The sequence below is a fragment of the Cibotium barometz genome, chromosome 12 (assembly GCF_041138505.1).
Source record: "Cibotium barometz isolate CiBa-2024 chromosome 12, ASM4113850v1, whole genome shotgun sequence".
Lineage (NCBI taxonomy): Eukaryota > Viridiplantae > Streptophyta > Polypodiopsida > Cyatheales > Cibotiaceae > Cibotium > Cibotium barometz.
Window position 1 is genome coordinate 45207884 of NC_141057.1, and position 19982 is coordinate 45227865.

Sequence of the window (19982 nt, forward strand, 5' to 3'; positions counted from 1 at the left end):
GGGATTTCACATGCCTTAGCGCCTAAAGGAAAATCCATGCAAACAGACCCTAACGAACCCTTGTTTGACCTCAAGTACAACCCCCAATCATATGTGCCATACATTGGATAGATCTTATGCCTGCAACTATGCCACTAAGTTTCAAACCCTTGGTGATGCCAATGCCCACAACGGTGTGACTAGTCCTTTGCCAAATGCAACAATGGGTGCGACTTTTTTGGAAATGCCCAGATATGGTAACCCATAAACCTTGCAACCCCTTGATACCCAAACTCTAGAAATATTCAACAACCTAGGAAGGGGGATTGCATGGTGGACCTACACATGACCTAAAGTCAGTCATCTAGAGCCATGTCTATAGAAATTTCTAAGCTCATGGGAAAATATGATGGATCTACCAATCCTATTCAATTCATGTAAATGTTTGAGCAGTAATGTGAAGTATTTGGAAATCCGGATTTCCCTATCAAGGTATATGCACTCAATCTATGCTTAGTGGGTAAGGCAAGCAAATGGTTTATCACGTTGATGCATGTGATTAAGGTAAATTTTACAACTTTGAAGACTACCTTTTATCCATGGATTCTCGACATAAGGTCATAGGTGGAGTGCTGCAAAAAAGACATACATAATAGAGCAGAGAACTGATGAAATAGTATGGGATTACATCTTATGCGTTAAAACCCTGAACTCACAATGTGAGGACTGGGAGAAACTCAATGATGCACAAATGAAGCGATGTTTCCTCATGGAGTTAAAGAAAAACACTTTGGACAATTTGATCATATTCTTAAATCTAGATTCTTTTGATCAATGTTGCAAAGAAGTAATCAGTTTGAACGACATGATAGAAGATACCACTGATATGAACTCTTCCTCGTCTACACCAGTGAAGGCAAGGAGTAGAGAGACATTGATCTTTGAGATGTTGATTGTGCTGAATTCCATAATGCCTTACTTGAAAACTTAGAAAGTCAGTACAAGAAAGGAGATGAGCTAAACTGCCATACAATCCCTTTGTCTTATAGACCTAATGTATTGTGCACATTGTGGGCACAATCATCCCAATCCACATTGCATGTACCCTAAGCCAGTCTTTCTATATTGTAGTCATTGCAAGGTGTTCGGTCATGACATCTCGTAATGTATGTATTCACATGCAACAAGTGCACAACAATGACCTCAAAATCAAGGAGCCCAAGCACACACTAGTCTCCATGGTTGCTAAGGAAATAGTTACACAAATAGTGCAGTGCTTCTATTATCGTGGATCACGTAAGGTTGCAAAGTGCTCAATGTGGAATGGACCTCCTAACACCACATAACCCATGATGTGTGAACGATGTGCCATCAATCACTTGTTAATAGACTTTTCGAGGAGAGATGCTTTATTGCAAGGTACCTTGTAATACCCAACTCTCAATATCTTAAGGGTGTAAAATGGCACTTGTCCATGGTTCCACTCAATATGCTCACACGGTTGTAAGCTAAGGTGCAAGCAAAACCAAAAAGCATACAAAAGAACATTTTACACAAGGAATAGAGGAGAATGTCTCGAAACAAGAACCAAAAAAAGATTCACAACCTCCTAAACCCAAGAAAGTGAAAGCTACACAAACTCAAGAGACTAAGTCGAAACCTCAAGACAAGGGGAAGAGGCCTAGAAGAAAGTATAAACCCAAGGGAGGTAAAAGCAACATAATGGACAAGCATTGACACTAAGGACCCACTAGTGTATGCAGCGGCACTTGTTACAAGTGCTCAAAAGAAAATTCATTCTCATTGTATGTGAAAGAGCAATGGGATCCTGTAGTGATCCAAGAAAGAAATATTAGATGAGGAAATGCGTTCTAGTACCTTCACAAACATGCTTCCACCTCTAGCTTCATAATCTCGTAGGTTGATAGCCACTTTAGCATATGTCTCTTCTTATACCCTATCGACACTAACACCACATATTGAATCTTACTTTGGCAAGAGTAAGATTAACCCTCCACAACCTTCAACATCATTGTTTAAGCAAATAGCCTCCAATGATTATCGTTGATAATAAAGGCCTACCCTCTACATCGGCAGTACCTCATGAAGAAGTTTCTATTGCCTAAGTCATCAATGGCAACTCTAAAGGTCATTACTACAATTGGCAAAGGTAAATCCATCCAAGTGACCTCACCATCGATATCCCCTCTCATGAAGACCCAAACCAAAAGATGTTATTGTATCCCCTCTGATGAAGACCCAAACCTCGTAATCAATGCTACCCAAACCAAAAGATGTCATTGCACCATTGCAAGCTAATTCTAAGAAAGGTACAAATCCTTTAATTCCACAAACAAAGTTATATGTACCACATAAGTCAATGTCAAGGTATCTTCACGATAGCAAAAGATGGGTAGAATCTAGTTACTAGTAGCTCAAGGCACTCATAGCAAAAATCTCAAGTGCCAAAAAAGAAAAGTACTTGTCAACCTCATCTACAAAAGAGAAACACCAAAGAGCCCGATAATATCTTCCAACAACTCATTAGTCGCGGGTTCCTAAGAAATTATTGTAAGTACAAAAGGATTCTATGAAGGTAATAAAAATGTGTGGATTTTAATGAAATCCACAAGATCCCGTTAACTTGCATTAAGGGCGCAACCTCTATACTAAAGGTACCAACCCACATAGTAAAGTCCATAAAAAATGGGTGCCTACATGTTTACTCAATGCTCAAGGGTATTATGATGGTAACTCCACCATTTGGGTACCCAAAGTAATCAAGAAAAGGAAAGTCTCACCACTAACTTCTGTACCAAGAGAAAGCACACCCACGTCTTGAGTGGTGTGGTAGGCCAAAGCCCTCTCCCAAAAACGGAGAAGCCACAAGAACCTTCTTGCACTTTGAACAACAAGGATATGCAACAAGTTACCTTATTGGATGCATCAACATTTGAAGAGCTACCAGTCAAAGCTTTAGCATCAAAATTTATTACTACCACCGGAGAGTTCTTTGAACACTTAATAACATGACTCAAACTGTTTATCAAGTCACCTTGGTAGTAGGTAAACATAACAACTTATTGCTTGCAAGAAGAAAAAAAATAACGATAAGGGAGCCATAAGAATCGTCTACCAAAAATGTAAGAACTTGTTGCTTGTAAGGAGAAAAGAACAATGACAAGGGAGCCACAAGAACTATCTACCAAAAAAGGTAGAGTTTCCACAAAAACCTCCCATAAAAGGAGCCAAGCAATCCTCATCAACCACCTACAATCGCTTAGTGTGAGTAAATACAAATACTCACCATTGGTAGAAAATTTCAAAAGTTTGTATGCAGCATTAGCCTCAGCCTCATCATCGACATCCTTCTAGTTAGGTACATCTTTTGATAGGGGTACCATGGTGAAGAACTTTTCTATTATCCTCATAAGTCAAAAGAATTCTTTTATGCCACCTCTCCAATGAATTTGACTTCAACAGTAGCTACATCAAGAGTCTCAACTCACTTTACGACACTACATTGTATATTTTCTTCAACAGTAGCTACATCAAGAGTCTCAACTCACTTTACGACACTACATTGTATATTTTCTTTGAAGAGCACAAAATATACTTTTACATTAAAAAAAAGCACACAATGCAAGGATAGGTCCAATTCAAGATTACTCTAAGATAATTTGACAAAGTCTTACAAAACAATGAGGAACCGAGGTTCACTCTAACGTTCTGATGATTGTGTCAACATTCCTTTGGACCCCCCAATCTCTTCTTCTCCATTGCTAAAGAGCATTCAAATCACCGACTTTGAATCATCACTAACTTGAAATGAAAAATGTAAACTTGCTTAGAATTTTCCAAAAGAAGAAGAAGAACAAGAACAAGAACAAGAAGAAAAGAAAGAAAGGAAAAAGAAAAAATAAGAAAAAGAAAAAAAATGTAATTACTTGTAGTGACCTCCATAGCGATGATAAATTTCATTCGGCCTCGAATGCATTATCAATGATATTTCAGGATACCACTAACTATGACCTTCAAAGATTTTAAATTTAATGTCCCCATTCCTTTAGGAGGATCAATGGCCATTGAACATTCATGCAGTGCCATAAGTGTCAACAAACAGCTTCTCAAATCTCCCCAACAAAGTCTTCTACTCGATTACAATCGACAATAAGAAGGGGAGAATGTTAAACCATTTTGGCGTTATCAAGAGTTACCATTATAATTCTACATCAGTTGATCACGATCGACAAAAATAAGAATGGGAGAATGTTAAACCATTTTGGGGCTAACACGGGTTACCCCATCTTGTCGATCATGATCGACAACAAGAAGGGGAGAATGTTAAACCTATTAGTTAACATGAGTTACTATTATAATTCTACATCAAAATAGCAAAGACAAAGACACCAAAAACATGTATGGTTAATCTATGAAACAATTGTGTCCAAATCTATAACTTGGACGAACACTCGAAAATGGTCTTGACATAGTATTTATGGCGATTTCCACTCCAATAATGTGTGGCAACATGCTAGAATAGATTTCATGTGAATGGACTTCTGTGAGACCCCTGCTCCCTCTGCGCATCGAACTCAGGAGTGCTAGCAGCATAAGTAGCAACCTTGCATGCAGGGCAGAGCTTCCCACTCTCCGGGCCTCGCCCCCACGAATGTCTGTACAAGAGACTAATCCGACGGTTCTTCCAAAACCAAACCCGAAAAAAACTTCCCTCGCCTAGAAGCATAGGCGATTCCACCAAGAAAAATCTTATAATGAAAATTTTATCTAACGGGTCAAGGCCTTAACTATCCTTTCTATTCTAACCAAACCTTAACTATCCTTTCTATTCTGACCAAACCTATAGGTCACATGGCTAGATCAAGGAAGGGATTTGCACTTGGTTCATAGAAATCATCGCTTTTTTCCCCTTAAACGAGGCACAACCATTGATTCTTTCCCATAGAACAAGAATCTTCCTGGGACTTACTCTAACTAGCGTAACTTGAACGTATCTAAATTTATTATAGGAATCCACCGATCCACTGGCCCATGGGTTAGCCAATTGCCCAACCACTAAAATGGTGGGATCCCTTTTTATAAAAATTTGGTTGTGTTTTGTCCCGGGTACCAGGGAAAAGAGTTCCCAGGCCCCCTAGCCGGCACTCAAGCAAAATACAAAATAGACACACCACAATTGGAATGAAACCATAATGTTTCCATCATAATCCTCAAAATTCTAATCCATTGTTTTACAACAATCAAAATGTTATCCGGACTCTCCGTTGAAGACCAGCTAGTCAACCAATGAGATCCAATTTCAAGTTCCAGTTCACATAGATAATTCCTTGCCAGTCCATCCATATCTTCCTCGACATACGCATGGGTGTCCTAGCAATCGCGAGCCCGTGCATCGCCTGGTCAGAACCCTCTAGGATCCTCCTTAGGTGTCCTAGCACTTCACTCAGGGACCGCTTCGTCGACCCTCACCCATCGTATCAAAAGCGCACCATTTTAACCATACCAAGGCTAGTCAAGACCTTGGCAGGCTTTTCGGCCGCGAGAGACATCCTTCAATGACTCCCCGCTAGCTGTTGTAACATAACTCTCCTTAGATTAAACCATAAGCCCAATGCTTCCTCCAGCATTCTGGCGTAAGACAGTCCTTTTTCAAAAATAGAGTTTTTATGCAAGTAAGAATTTCCCATTGAGTTTGATTCCACAAGACCCTTTTTCTCAGAATCCAAACTTTCTTAATGAAAATCACAATTCTAGTATCTTGATAACCCACCCATCAATTACAATGAATTTTTGACTTATTTCGCGATGATTCTGAGTCTAAGGAAAACTTCTCTAAATCACTAGTAATCCATTCTTCATACTGAAGAAATGGGAATGGTCACAAGGTTTTGCTTAATTTTTGATTCGAGAGATGGGTAAGCTCTTATTGGCCCACCTTTCTAACGCAGTCGTAGTCTAACCCTAAATCACTCGAATTTAATCCTAAAGATAATTCTTCATTTTTTTCTGATAAATTAACTATGATTTCCATTCTTAAGGGAAAACCCAAAATTATGAGAATTCATTCTTTCTTGGACATAATAGAACTTTAAATAATTCTATTCATAAATAATGGATTTTTATAAAGATAATTCTTTTTTCAATGATCCCTTTGTAAATATGCATACATCATTTTATTGAATTATTCTCATAGAATTATTCTAAATTATTCTTTTCTCCAATTGAAACTCGGCATCAACATGCCCTAAATTTCTATGTAGAATTATGGTGAAACCTTCTCTTTTAACACCAAAAATTACTTTAGGTATTTTCCTAATTAAAGTACGATGAAAATTCCTTTTAAAAAATATTCATGTATATGAATATACCTATTTTGAATTATGACCAAAATTCCTCTTTTAATATTTAAAATGTTTGTACATAATATATCATGAAAATTCCATTTTTTGTATCTAAATTTTTATGCATGTACATATGTAAAGATAAATATAAAAACTCCTCTTTTCTCTATTTAAACAATTATGCATAAATACTATAAAAGTATTTTTCGTAAATGTAACAAAAATCATTCTTTTAGCATAAAAATGTTTATGCCTAGAATATGATGAGAATTCCTCTTTTTGCATCTAAATTTTTATGCATGTACATATATAAAGATAATTATAAAAAAATATTTCTCTTTTCTCTATTTAAATAATTATGCATAAATACTATAAAAGTATTTTTCATAAATGTAACAAAAATCATTCTTTTAGCATAAAAATGTTTATGCCTAGAATACGATAGGAATTCCTCTTTTTGTATCAACAAAATTATGCATAAAATTAAATTCATTAAAAAAAATTTTACCATATTTTTGCTGCATATTTTGAGAATTCTAAAAATCCTACTTCTAAATATATACTCATAATTATGAAATGTGGTGGGAATTCCTCTTTTAAACTAAAAAATTTATTATACATACATAGCATAATTATAAACATAATTATAATCATCATTATAATTAAACCTCTTGATTAATCTTAAAAATATCCATTTATCATTCCTATATGAAAATACTTACAAAAATGTTAAACTTTTTTTCAATCTTAAAATGAGTTAATATGATTTTTCTTAATCATAAACAAGTTTAAAAGAATTAATCATCATTTTATCTAGATTAAAATCATAAAAATACTTAATCTTCTTCTCTAGCTTGTCAAGCCTAGAGTTTTAATTAAGATAATGAGATTAGCACTAAGATCCATCCTTCTAACAAGGATCCACCCAAAAAGATGATTAATCTTTCAAAAAGAGAGATTCACTAATCAAAAACATTAAATTTAAGCATAAATGATTAGCATTAATCCAATTAAACATTATGAATCACTAAAAAGCTTGATTTCAAGAAAAAAACCATTGATTAAGAAGCTTCCCAAGCATTATAGAGGTTGGGAGAAGAAGATAACCATTGAGAAAGATAGAAAAAACACCATGGATTAAGGCTTACCTTTGGTTTTTGGCTCAATTCTTTTAAAAAGAACTGAAGCCCACAAGGAAACTTGGCCACCAAGATGGGGAGGGTAATCTCCAAGGGAGGGTGGAGATTTGTGAAGCTCCAAGGCTTCCCAAAGTAGAGGCAAAATAGAGGGATAAAAAAATTACACTAATTTGAAGATTATATTGGCATGTAAATACAAAAAGATGAAAATACAAAGGAATGAGGGTCTATTTAAAAGTGAGGGAGCCCACCAACCAAGTCCAATTGGGATCTAGAGGCTTCTAGCTTCAGTTTGATCCATTTTGGACCAGTTTGAAAGAGGAGAGATAAAATATCTCAATTTTTTTGAATTAAAAATGAGGAGTAATCATTTGATTTAGGCGCCTCCTTCATGAGTCCTCTCCCTCCTTACTAAGGTGTCAAAATTTCATTTTTTTACTAATAAACCTCATTTTTTAACTAATAAATCCAGTACTTGGTCAACTCTTCATCTTATGTGAGTATTTACTCATTTTTGGAGATTTTCTTTTATTCTTTGCATTTTTCTTATTGAAACACTTGGATTAATCCTATTGGCCCTTTAGAACCTTATTTGGACCTTAATAAAAAATTTCTGAAAATGTGGACCCTTAGGCTAAGGTCTCTAATACACATATTCAATTAATTTCTAATGCACATTGGAAAATTCTTTTTGAACTTCTGTTTCAAGGGAATTCATCTTAAATATAAGGAGAAACTTTGTATCCAAAAATATCTCAAAATTGAATTCTCTCTCTAGAATATTTTCTCTCTCTAGGCCAAAAACAAAGGAAAATACTATTTTCTTGCATTCTGAAATAGGGGATGATTACAGGGGACTTAGAGGAGACCTTATACATCTTTTAGGGTTGAGGAGGAACCTTACATCCTCTCCCACTTGAAAAATGCGAGATGTCCTCATCTCTCAAAAGTGGGGGTAATCCTTTACCAGCTCTTCTTCTTTCTCCCAAGTGGCGTCCTCTAAAGGGTAGAACTTCCACTTGACCAGAAACTCTCTAAGGACTCTGTTCTTGAGAGCCTTCTCCCGAACATCAAGGATTTCTTCGGGTTGGAGTTCCATCTAGCCTTGAGTCTTAGAAGTCAACTGTTTATCACTCAGCACATGACTTGGGATGGGTACATACTGACATGGAATACATTATGTACTTTAAGATGGGGAGGCAAAAGAAGTTATAAGCTAGATCTCCTACTTTCTTAGTAATGGCGTACGGCCCACAGTATCTCGGAGACAGCTTTTTGTACTTCCCTAGAGATAAAGAACTTCTCTTGGGTCGTATACGAATGAAGACCATATCTACTTCTTCAAAGACTCTCTCCATTCTTTTCTTGTCAGCATACTGCTTTTGTCTATCTTGGGCAATCTTAATATCTTTGTAGATTGCCTGCATTTACTGCTCCATGTCGTCAAGCATCTGTCTGGACATCTCGACCCTGATCAATGGGTCAGACCAAGTTAATGGTGTGAGGCAATCTTGTCTATACAAAGCTTTAAATGGGCTCATCCCGATACTTCGGTGATAAGAGGCATTGTAAGCAAACTCAACTAGATGTAAGTTGCTTAACCACTTTCTGGGTTCTCTACCCATAGCATGACCAAAGAATATCTTCAATTACTTGGTTTACTCTTTCAGTTTGGCCATCTGTCTTGGGATGATAAGCTGTACTGAGATCTAAGGAAGTTCCCACTGCTTCAAAGAATGTAGTCCAGAACCTTGATGTGAACTTAGAGTCTTTGTCGCTCACTATTCTTCTGGGTAAGCCATGCAGCCTGAAAATCTCCTTGAGGAAGACTCTGGCAACATCCACTATAGAGTAGGTTTCTTTTACTGGAATCAAATGGGCAACCTTGGTTAATCTATCATCAACTACCACAAAAATGGAGTTGTAACCTGATTGCACTGACGGTAATCCAGTAACAAAATCCATACTGATACATTCCCACTTCATTTGTGGAATGTCTAAGGGATGCAACTTTCCTGGCATCTTAACCCTTTCTACCTTGACTCTTTGACATGTTAAGCATTGACGTACATGATTGAGTACATCCCTTTTGAGTCCTGGCCACAGAAGAAGCTTTTCTTTACAGACATGTAGGCCTTTATGAACCCTGGATGTCCAGCTATCAGGCTATTATGGGCTTGCCTCAGAAATTTTCCCTTTGTTTCCTCATCATTTAGGAATGCATAGCCGATTATTGTAATACATGCATCCTTCATCCAATTTGTACCCAAGAACTCGACTCATTTCCTGAGGAGTCTTGCTTTCCTACATTAGTAGGGTAGCAATGGGAGCAAAGAATCTGTCCTGCATGATCTTCTCTCTTGCTTCACTAATCAATGGATTTGACACCAATGTTATTGCAAGGAGGCTTTCCTATTGAGCGCATTGGCTACCACATTTTCTTTCCCTGGTCAGTACTTTATCTCAAAGTAAAATTCCTACAGGGTCTGTATCCACCTTCTTTGACGCATGTTAAGATCCCTTTGGGTGAAGATCCACTATAGACTTTGATGATCTATCATCAAGGTGAATCTTTGTCCCAAGAGATAATGTCTCCATAAATTTAGAGCATAAACTACTGAGAGTAACTCCAAGTCATGGTGGACATCATAATTCCTCTCATGCGTTTTGAGTTTTCTGGATTCATAGACTACTGCATGACCTTCCTACATAAGTGCACCTCCTAGGGCTGTAAGATTCCTCCCCCAGCCCCTCATGATGTCCAAATTCTCCCCCTGTAGTCAAATCCCTCTTCAAAAATATAAAAGATCTTGTTTATACCTGTTTTGGCCTAGAGAGAGAAAATCTTCTAGAGAGAGGTGATTCAGTTATTAAATATTTTTGGATGGAAAAATATCTCATCTTATTAAAATAATTTCCCCTCAAACAGAAGTTCAAAAAGATTTTCAGAAGATGCATTAGAAATCAAGTATAGTCTGTTCCAAGAGGCCTTATCCTAGGGGTCCATATTTTTTTGAAATTTTAAATTAAGGTTCCTATGGACCAATAAGATTCATCCAAATGTAGGGAGGAGATAAATGGAAGAATAAAAGGAAAATCCCCCAAAAATGAGTAAATACTCACATAAGATGAAGAGTTGACTAAGGATAAGGTTAATAGTTAAAAAAGAGAGATATTTAGAAGAAATGATGCATTTTTGACACCTCAGTATGGGGGGAATTCCCCTCATGAAAGAGGCGCCTATTTCACATGTGTGGGAGAGTTTTAAACTCCCAAATATTGAGATATTTTTATCTCTCCTCTCTCCTGTTTCAACTAGATCCAAAAAGTGAGCTAAACTGACCTAAAAATGGTCAAAAATTGACCAAACTGATCTAACACCATATTGGGGAATATGGGAATTTCCCACAAGTTTGGGACACGTGGTCAAAAGTTTGGATTAACCATAACTTGAACACCACTAATCCAAAATGAGCGCTTTATAGCTCTTTAGATTCCATTTTTCAAGCGCTTTCCAACGATAGGTCATATGATAGGGTTTTGAGAAACTTACAAACATGTTATCCATGTCCCCTTTTTTAAGTATTCAAAAATGGAAATTGGAAAATTCCCAAAATCACTAATATGGTGTTATCTGGAAAATTCTAGAATCAGTTTGCTTGGTTAGAGGCTCACTTTTTCCTATAAATAGAAGCCTTCCCCTTTGTTGAAGCTTAATAGTGTTTTTGCACTGTTACTCTACTTCTCCCTAGAGCCAAAAACTGTGAATTTACTCATAATTCATTAGTTTTTGACCTTTTCCTCTTCTAAAGATTGGTGGCCACTCTTGTTTCAAACAAGAGTAGATTCCTCAAACCATCAAGCCAAAGGAAAGCTCTCAAATTCTCTTTGTAAGTTGGAGATTCTTCTCTTCTCTATGTCCTTTTATGATTTTTTATGATTTTTGTCTTGTTTAAAGTGAATAATGATGTCATGCCTCATTGAAAAGGCATTCCCCTCTCTTCTTTAGTAAATCCAACCCTTCTTTATCCAAGATGAATGATTAATGGATAGAATCTAGTTTTTCATAATGTTTTTCTTAAATAAGTAGAAAATGTTTACATTAGAATGATTTAAATACTCTTGGTGAAATTCTAGTTGATTTTAGAGAGTTAAAAATCGAAAAATGGTCAGCCATACTGTCATGTAGGCTGTAATGCCTGTGAGACCGACGGCAGACCGGATGGCCATGTTCGGGGTTCAGTGGGAGAGGACACCCATGTGGAGTCATGGGTGGCCAGGCTAGTGTGGACGGCGGGCCGTCCCCTCTTGTGGTAACGCTCGTAGTAGCAGCGTTACGGATATCTAACACTGGTATCAGAGCGTCAGTTCGATTGGGTCATCAAAGTCCGCATGTGACCGGGGGTTTTCGACCATTCATCTCCTCATCCTTATCTCCACAATGGAGTGTGTGGAGGGAGGCGGCCAAGACATTTGGAAGGGAAGAACTCTCTCTCTCTCTCTCTCTCTCTCTCTCTCTCTCTCTCTCTCTCTCTCTCTCTCTCTCTCTCTCTCTCTCTCTCTCCCCGTCACACACAGCAAGCAAAACGCAGGTAAGCTATTTCGTTTTTTTTTTCCTTTCGAAATTGAAATTGTCTGCGCAAAGATAATCTCGATAAGGTCGCCACTGTGTGTGGGGGTGGGGGGGTGAAGACCAGCCCCATGAAAGAATGTTGAAAAGCACTACTGTGTGTGGGGGTGGGGGGGCGAAGACAAGCCCAGGACCCGTAGTAGCTGAAACGCTAAATGAACTCTGCGTGGGGGGGCGAAGACCATGGAGCAATGCGACGTTGAGTGGGGGGGGCGACTTGCTGACCCATTGACGCCCCATCTCTACTGTGTGGGGGCGGGGAGCGAAGACCAGCCCCACGACGGCCAGCCTAGGCGGCCAGCCTAGGCGGCCAGCCCAGCCTTAGGTGGCCAACCCCACGGCGGCCAGCCCAGCCTTAGGTGGCCAGCCCAGGCGGCCAGCCCAGCGGGGCGGCCAGCCCAGTGGGGGCGGCCAGGCGACGGCGGCCAGCCAGGCCAAGCGGCGGCCACCAGAGAAGCCGGCGGCCCGCACAGCCACAACGCCAGCCAGGCCAGGGGGCCGGCCAGCCATCAGCGGCCACCAGAGGAGAAAAGAAGAAGAGAAAAAATAAATAAATTATTTTATATATATATATTTCAATTATTTATTTTTAATTTATTAAAAATGAAACTAAATTCAACCGAATCCTCTCTCGGCTGGGAAGGAGGGATAATCCCAGCAAGGGATAATCCTAGTGTTCCAGGCACAACTTCCCGAGAAAATTTATTTTTCTTATGAGTTGCAGGCATTTTTTTTTCTCTCGGATCGGAGCATCCCGGAGAAGCGGCGCTGTCTGGAGGTTCGCAGCGCAACACAAATCGACAGGCGACCGTAAAGGGGGGTGACTATTCTCTCTCCACCACGGCTCATTTTATTAGCGTTCTTTTTTGTAATTTCCGAGTTCTCGCATTGTTTTTTTGCAAGAATTAAAGATGTCTGCTAGACGTAGTGTGTCCTCACCGCCTTCTACTTCTCTAGGTTTTTCCGGTCTCTTGTCCTCGATCGCGGGTTTAACCCCGACCGAATTGTCAGGCCGTACACGCCCAACCGTTGTCCGGTCCGGAGTGCGCTCGTCGATCACGCGTGATCCGCCAGCGCCTTCCTCGTCTATTGACCTCGCCTTAGGACCCAGCGAGCCCGCAGCAGCAGCGGCCGCATTAGCAGATGACCCCTTTCTGGCTGACAAGCCAGTAGACATGAACACCGACGTCGCCGAGGGAACCGAGGAGGACCTCTTGGAGTACGACGACGATGACTATGACCTATTGGACCCTACTGATGTCCTAACAGAGACGGAGCTCTCTAGTGGACTATTTAAATATCTTAATGCCAAACTAAATAATATGGGTAAAGTCTAGGCTGATTTAGTCACGATGCTACAGAGCATCTCCACACGGTTAGATGCATTGATAGCCGCCTCGGCTAGTACTCCGACTCCTCGTGGTAGCCGAGCTCCTGCGGCACGGGTGAGTATAGCCTCGCCAGTGGTTGCAGGAGTACAGGCCGATGCGCCTGCGGGGCCGTCCGTAGTAGCGACAGCTTCGTCGTTATTAAAAGACTTAAAGCCACCTAGTTTTGGTGGCGAGGAAAAGGAGAGAAACAAGGACTCGGTCAATATGTTTCTAGCGAAGTGGTCAGATTTGCACGCACTGCGACAGCAGCCTAGCCGGATACAACCCGTAGAGGCTAGCCTCTCATTAACCGGCAAAGCGTACAAGTGGTGGATGAGTTTGACAACTCGTCCTGCCACTTGGACGGAGTTTGAAACGATGTTTCGAAAAGAATTTTTGCCTGTTAATGAGGTAGAGAGAAGCTGGGAGTTATGGGATAAGTGCTCGATGGAGAACAAATCCCTAACTCAGTACATCTCAGACTATAGGGAGATAGTACTCAAGCTAAAGGGAATTGATGCATTCCAGACATTGCTAGGCTTTAAAAGAGGCCTCAAAGATGATTACCTTGAGTACGTAGAGCCCTTACAGCCTAAAGACCTGGCAGAGGCAATTAAATATGCGCAGATATTTGATGACATCAAGCGCCATAGTACGCGTGGTGGTTCTAGTGGGGCCGAGGGTAGTGAAAAGAGGAGGTCAGGCCTCAAAAGAAAAGGGTTCCACAGTGATAAACAAAGGGATAGGACGGACCAGGAAGGATAGGGTGGTCATTGGTCTAAAAAACCGCGACCATCCAAGAAGAAAAGAGACAGCGAAATCCACAAGAAAGAGCAGTATATTAAAGTGCAAAAGGAAAATCGCTGCTTTAATTGCAATGAAGTAGGGCACACGAAGGCTGAGTGTCCAAAGCCTAAAGCCAGCACGAGTGGCACAACGAGCCCAAAAAAGATGGTAAATCTTCTAGGCAGTTGCAGAGAGTGCAGAGACTCCCTCTCAGTTCCACAGAGTTCAGAGAGGTGACAGTGTGTCATTGTGATGAGCATCACGCTTGTTCAGTGACACCAGCGATGTGGTAGCCTACTGTAGGTCCGCATGACATGGTGCGCATGTATGGCACCATAGGTGGCCGTAGAGTCATAGTTTTTATTGATGATGGAGCTAGTCACAACTTCTTGAACTACTCGTTAGTCAAGAAGTTGGGGTTGACTGAGACCCGGAGTGATCATGAGTATATTGTTGGCCTAGCCAACGGATATGACAAAACGGTATGGAATACCGTAGTATTGGGGGTCCTGTTACCATATTATAGTAGTGATGTGTGTGAACACACTTAGGACCGCCGGGGCACTTTTTCCCTCACTAGGAGGTTTTTTCCCCCGTGCATTGTATATACGCCCATTATCTTCTAGGGCTTGTTATCTTTCATTTTTGGCACTCATAATACACTACTGTGTTGTGCTCAAGCTTCCTCATCTTCTTGAAGTTGTGTGTGCATTCCTGCAACCCTAATTCCAACAATTGGTATCAGAGCAGGCTTCCTCCTCCCGGGCAGCATCACCGGCACCTGCCGCTTCATCTCCTCCGATTGCGACGAGGTTTCACGAGCGTCTGCAGGTTAGTATATGCCGTGGGAGAGCCCGTACGGCTCGTTCGTTACAGAATTTTGATCTGAAGTCATTTCGCCCTCCGTTTTTGCATTCCAAGTACTGCGCAGGCAAAATCGTCCTACTGTGCAGATTTTCTGTCAAGATTAAAATCTGCAAGACAGGTGCCCATTCGTCTGTTTTGGGCTATGCTACATAGCACAGGTCGATTTTATACAGGTTTACCTCTTACAGACAGCATTTACATCTAGTAGTACAGTCATTGGCCATGGCTGACAACAATGATGTATTCCGCATGTTGGCTGCTGAGGATAAGTTGGATGGCACCAACTATCCATTGTGGGCATATATGATGCGACATGTATTGGTAGCAAAGGGGTTATGGAACATTGTGCAGGGTATTGATGCACGTCCTATTGTGGCTGGGAATGCTGCAAACACATCAGAAACAGGTACTGTTGATGATGGTGCAGGCACAAGTGCTGTAGCAGCTGTTCGAGAACCACCACTTTCAGCAGAGCAGATTCGTTGGGATGGTAGAGATGCGCAGGCTCATGCCTTGATTGCGCTGTCAGTCAAACGTACCATTATCCCACATATTCGCTCCTGCAGGACTTCTAAGGATGCTTGGGATGTACTTGCCACATTGTATCAGGCAAGAAATGAGGCTCGTGTTGCTTACCTCCGAAAACAGTTGGAGAGTGAGCATATGAACGAAGGTGATTCTATGGATAGCTTTTTGACAAAGATCAAGGATTTCAAAGAGCAGCTCATTTCTGCAGATGAAATCCTGTCAGACAGTTCACTTGTGCAGACTGTTTTGAATGGTCTACCAGATTCTTATCAGGGTTTTGCTTCCACTCTTCGCTTGATGATGAAAGGCAATCCCAATGCCTTATCATTTGAGGAGTTAGTTTCTGTTTTGCTGCAAGAAGACCAGTCAAGGCAAAACAGGAATATTATGCGTGTCGCAGATCAAGCTTTCGTTGCTAGTCAGAGAAGCGGGAAAGGTAAAGCTGGCTTTTCTTCTAGTAAGCAGAAATCTGCAAATGCTGCGCAACCAAAGAAGGAAGACAAAGATGAGAAGAAGGGTGACAAACAGAAGACATTTTGCAAGTACTGTAAGGGAAATGATCATGTCATCAAAGCGTGTCCTAAGCTGGCTGCGAAAGAGGCTAAGAAGAAAGAGGCTGGTATGGCTGTTGTTGCAGATGCCTCTCCTTCTAACAATGAATCTGCTAATGTTGTTCAAGATACAGAATGGGCATTCAATGCGCAGTGCAGTTATGACCCATCTTTGCATGACACATGTATGTCTGCAGTAGATTCAGATGTATGGTACTTTGACAGTGGTGCCACTAAGCATATCACCTCGCAGCGCAGTTTATTCACTTTCCTTGAGTCTGCTCCCACAGGGAATACTGTCACTTGTGCCAATAACTCCTCTTATCCCGTTAAAGGAGTTGGACAGATTGTGCTGAATGTTGCAAATTGCAACACCTTTACACTTTTTGATGCATTGTATGTGCCAGGGATCAAAAAGAATCTGCTGTCAGTCTCCGCATTTGCCAAAACAGGTTTGGTTGTAAAATTTGTGGATGACAGATGTACTGTTCATGATCTCTCTTGTGGTGACATCATTGTAGCATCTGGTTCACTATGTCGAGGGCTGTATAAGCTCAATATGGATGGCAAATGTGTAGAGGATTCAGCATGTGCTATTATGGATACGCAGGCTATTTCAAATGCAAAACTGTGGCATGCACGTTTTGGTCATCTGAATTTTGCAAGTTTGCTGCGCCTGCAGAAATCTGAAATGGTGTCTTCTTTGCCTAAGCTTGAGGCACCTGTCAAGCATGTTTGTGAGGGCTGCATATTGGGTAAAATGCAGCGTGCTTCCTTTCCCAAAGATGGATCAGTGAGAGCTGAACGCAGATTGCAGCTTGTTCACAGTGATGTTTGTGGTCCCATGCAAACTCCATCATTTGGAAACTACCTTTACTTCGTGACTTTCATTGATGATTTTACCAGGCATGCATGGGTATATCCTTTGAAGGCAAAGTCCGAAGTGTTTTTGTGCTTCAAACAGTTTTTGGTTATGGCTGAAAATGTGTCAGAAAGTAAGATGGGCACCCTCCGTTCAGATCGAGGGGGGGAGTATATGTCTTCAGAATTTAATGCATTTCTGGCTGAGCGTGGGATAAAACACCAATGTACAGTGCCGTATACACCACAGCAAAATGGTGTGGCTGAGAGAAAAAACAGGTCTCTCATGGAAATGGCAAGATGTATGGTTAAGAGTCAAAGTCTACCACATGGTTTTTGGCTTGAGGCTGTCATGTGTGCCACTTATGTACTAAACAGGTGTCCCACCAAAGCATTACAGGTTGTCACTCCATATGAGGCTTGGCATAGCCGCAAGCCATCTGTTGGCCATTTACGTGTTTTTGGTTGCCTGGCATATGCATTAGTGCCTGTGCAACATCGCAGAAAATTGGATGACAAAGCTGTCAAATGTATTTTTGTTGGATATAGTGCTGAGAGCAAAGGCTATCGTTTGTATCATCCACAGACAAAGCGCATTTTGGTTAGCCGTGATGTTGTATTTGTGGAAGATGCAGTTCAGCCCTTGGTTTCATGTACTAAGGAGACAGATATCAGCTCACGTGATGTCTATGATACATTGTTGCCTCTTTTCAGTGGTGCACAGTCAAGTGCAATACCTCATGAGGCAGTTTTTCAGCCTATGCAGGTTTTAAATGATGGCACATATCAACCTATATCTGATGCAGATGTGCATGATGCACTTGAGGATGAGAGACAAGAGATTGAAGGCTCTAGGAACATGCCTAGATGGCTGGTGCAGACTTTGCGTGACAGCAAGTTGGATGCCCCTTTGTCTAGTCGCACTCGTTCTGGCTCTCATGGTGCCTCTTATGCGTCAGATTGTTATGCATTGGCTGTTTCTAGTATGTGCGATGAAAGTGAGCCTGTTTCATTTGATGAGGCACAAAGTTCAGAAAATTGGATGGCTGCTATGCAAGCAGAATACGATGCTATTATGAAGAATAGTACATGGTCTTTATGTGACTTGCCCCCTGGCAAGAAGGCCATTGGCACTAAGTGGGTATACAAATTGAAGCGTAAGCCTGATGGCACAGTGGATTGCCATAAGGCTAGGCTTGTTGCAAAAGGTTATGCTCAAGAGAAGGGCATTGATTTTGATGAGACTTTTGCTCCCACATGTCGTATGACCACTGTTCATAGCATCTGTGCATTAGCAGCTCATAATGGTTGGAATGTACATCAGCTGGACATAAAGACTGCGTTCTTAAATGGAGATTTGCATGAGGAGGTGTATGTATCGCAGCCTCGTGGTTTTGTTCAAAGAGGGCAGGAAAACAAAGTGTGCAGGTTAAAAAAGGCTTTATATGGTTTAAAGCAAGCTCCACGAGCTTGGTATGAAAAAATACATGCATATTTGACTGCACATGGGTTTCAGAATAGTCCAACAGAAAGCACTTTGTATGTTAAACGTGTGGATGGTGTACATCTAATCATTGCTCTCTATGTCGATGACATGCTGCTCACAGGACCAAATGAGAGTCATATTGCTGATTTTAAGGCTGATTTGAATGCCTCTTTTGAGATGTCAGATTTGGGGCATTTGCATCATTATTTGGGGATACAATTTAAGCAGTGTGATGGAGGTATTGCTTTGTGTCAGACAAAGTATATTGAAACATTGTTGCGGAGATTTGGCCTTGAAGACTGCAAGCCTATTGCTACTCCAATGGAGACAGGTTTGAAGTTGAGTCTTCATGATGCTGGAGATCACTTTGATGTCACACTCTATCAGACAGCTGTTGGTTGCCTCATTTATGTATGCATTACAAGGCCAGACATTCAGTTTGCAGTCTCACAGGTGAGCAGATTTATGCATAGCCCAGGCATTAAGCATTGGCAGGCAGTGAAGCGTATCTTTCGCTATTTGAGTGGTACTCGGCATCTTGGGTTGTTTTATCCCAAGGGGGGATCATTGCCGCCAGATTTACATGTTTTTTCAGATTCTTACTGGGCTGGTTGTTATGACACGCGCGTGTCCACGAGTGGTTTTTGCTTCATGCTTGGAAGCTCATGCATATCATGGTTGAGCAAGAAGCAGCCTACTGTGGCCACTTCTAGTTGTGAAGCTGAGTACAGGGCAGCTTTCACAGCTACGGTTGAGTGTGTGTGGCTCAGACGCCTTATGGCTGATTTGGGTGTTGGGCAGCCATCTGCCACCACCATCTTCACTGACAGTCAGAGCGCATTGGCAGTTGCGCGGAACCCAGTGTTCCATGCTCGTACGAAGCACATTGAGGTGCACTACCATTATGTCAGGGAGAGACTCTCTGCAAGAGAGATCAGTTTGGCTTATGTGCCAACACAGGATAACCTTGCAGACCTTTTCACAAAGGCTCTGCCTCGTGAGAAGTTCGAAGCTTTTCGCAAAGCTTTGGGCTTACTCCCTTTTGTGGATTCGTCCACATAGCTAGACACTTCCCTATACATGAGTGCTAGCTCTTGTTCACCGCATCACTCCAGGGGGGATTTGTTACCATATTATAGTAGTGATGTGTGTGAACACACTTAGGACCGCCGGGGCACTTTTTCCCTCACTAGGAGGTTTTTTCCCCCGTGCATTGTATATACGCCCATTATCTTCTAGGGCTTGTTATCTTTCATTTTTGGCACTCATAATACACTACTGTGTTGTGCTCAAGCTTCCTCATCTTCTTGAAGTTGTGTGTGCATTCCTGCAACCCTAATTCCAACAGGTCCCATTATCTATGCAGGACTACGAGGCTCCGCTTGACTTTCAGGTCATGCACTTAGCCAGAGCAGACGTATAT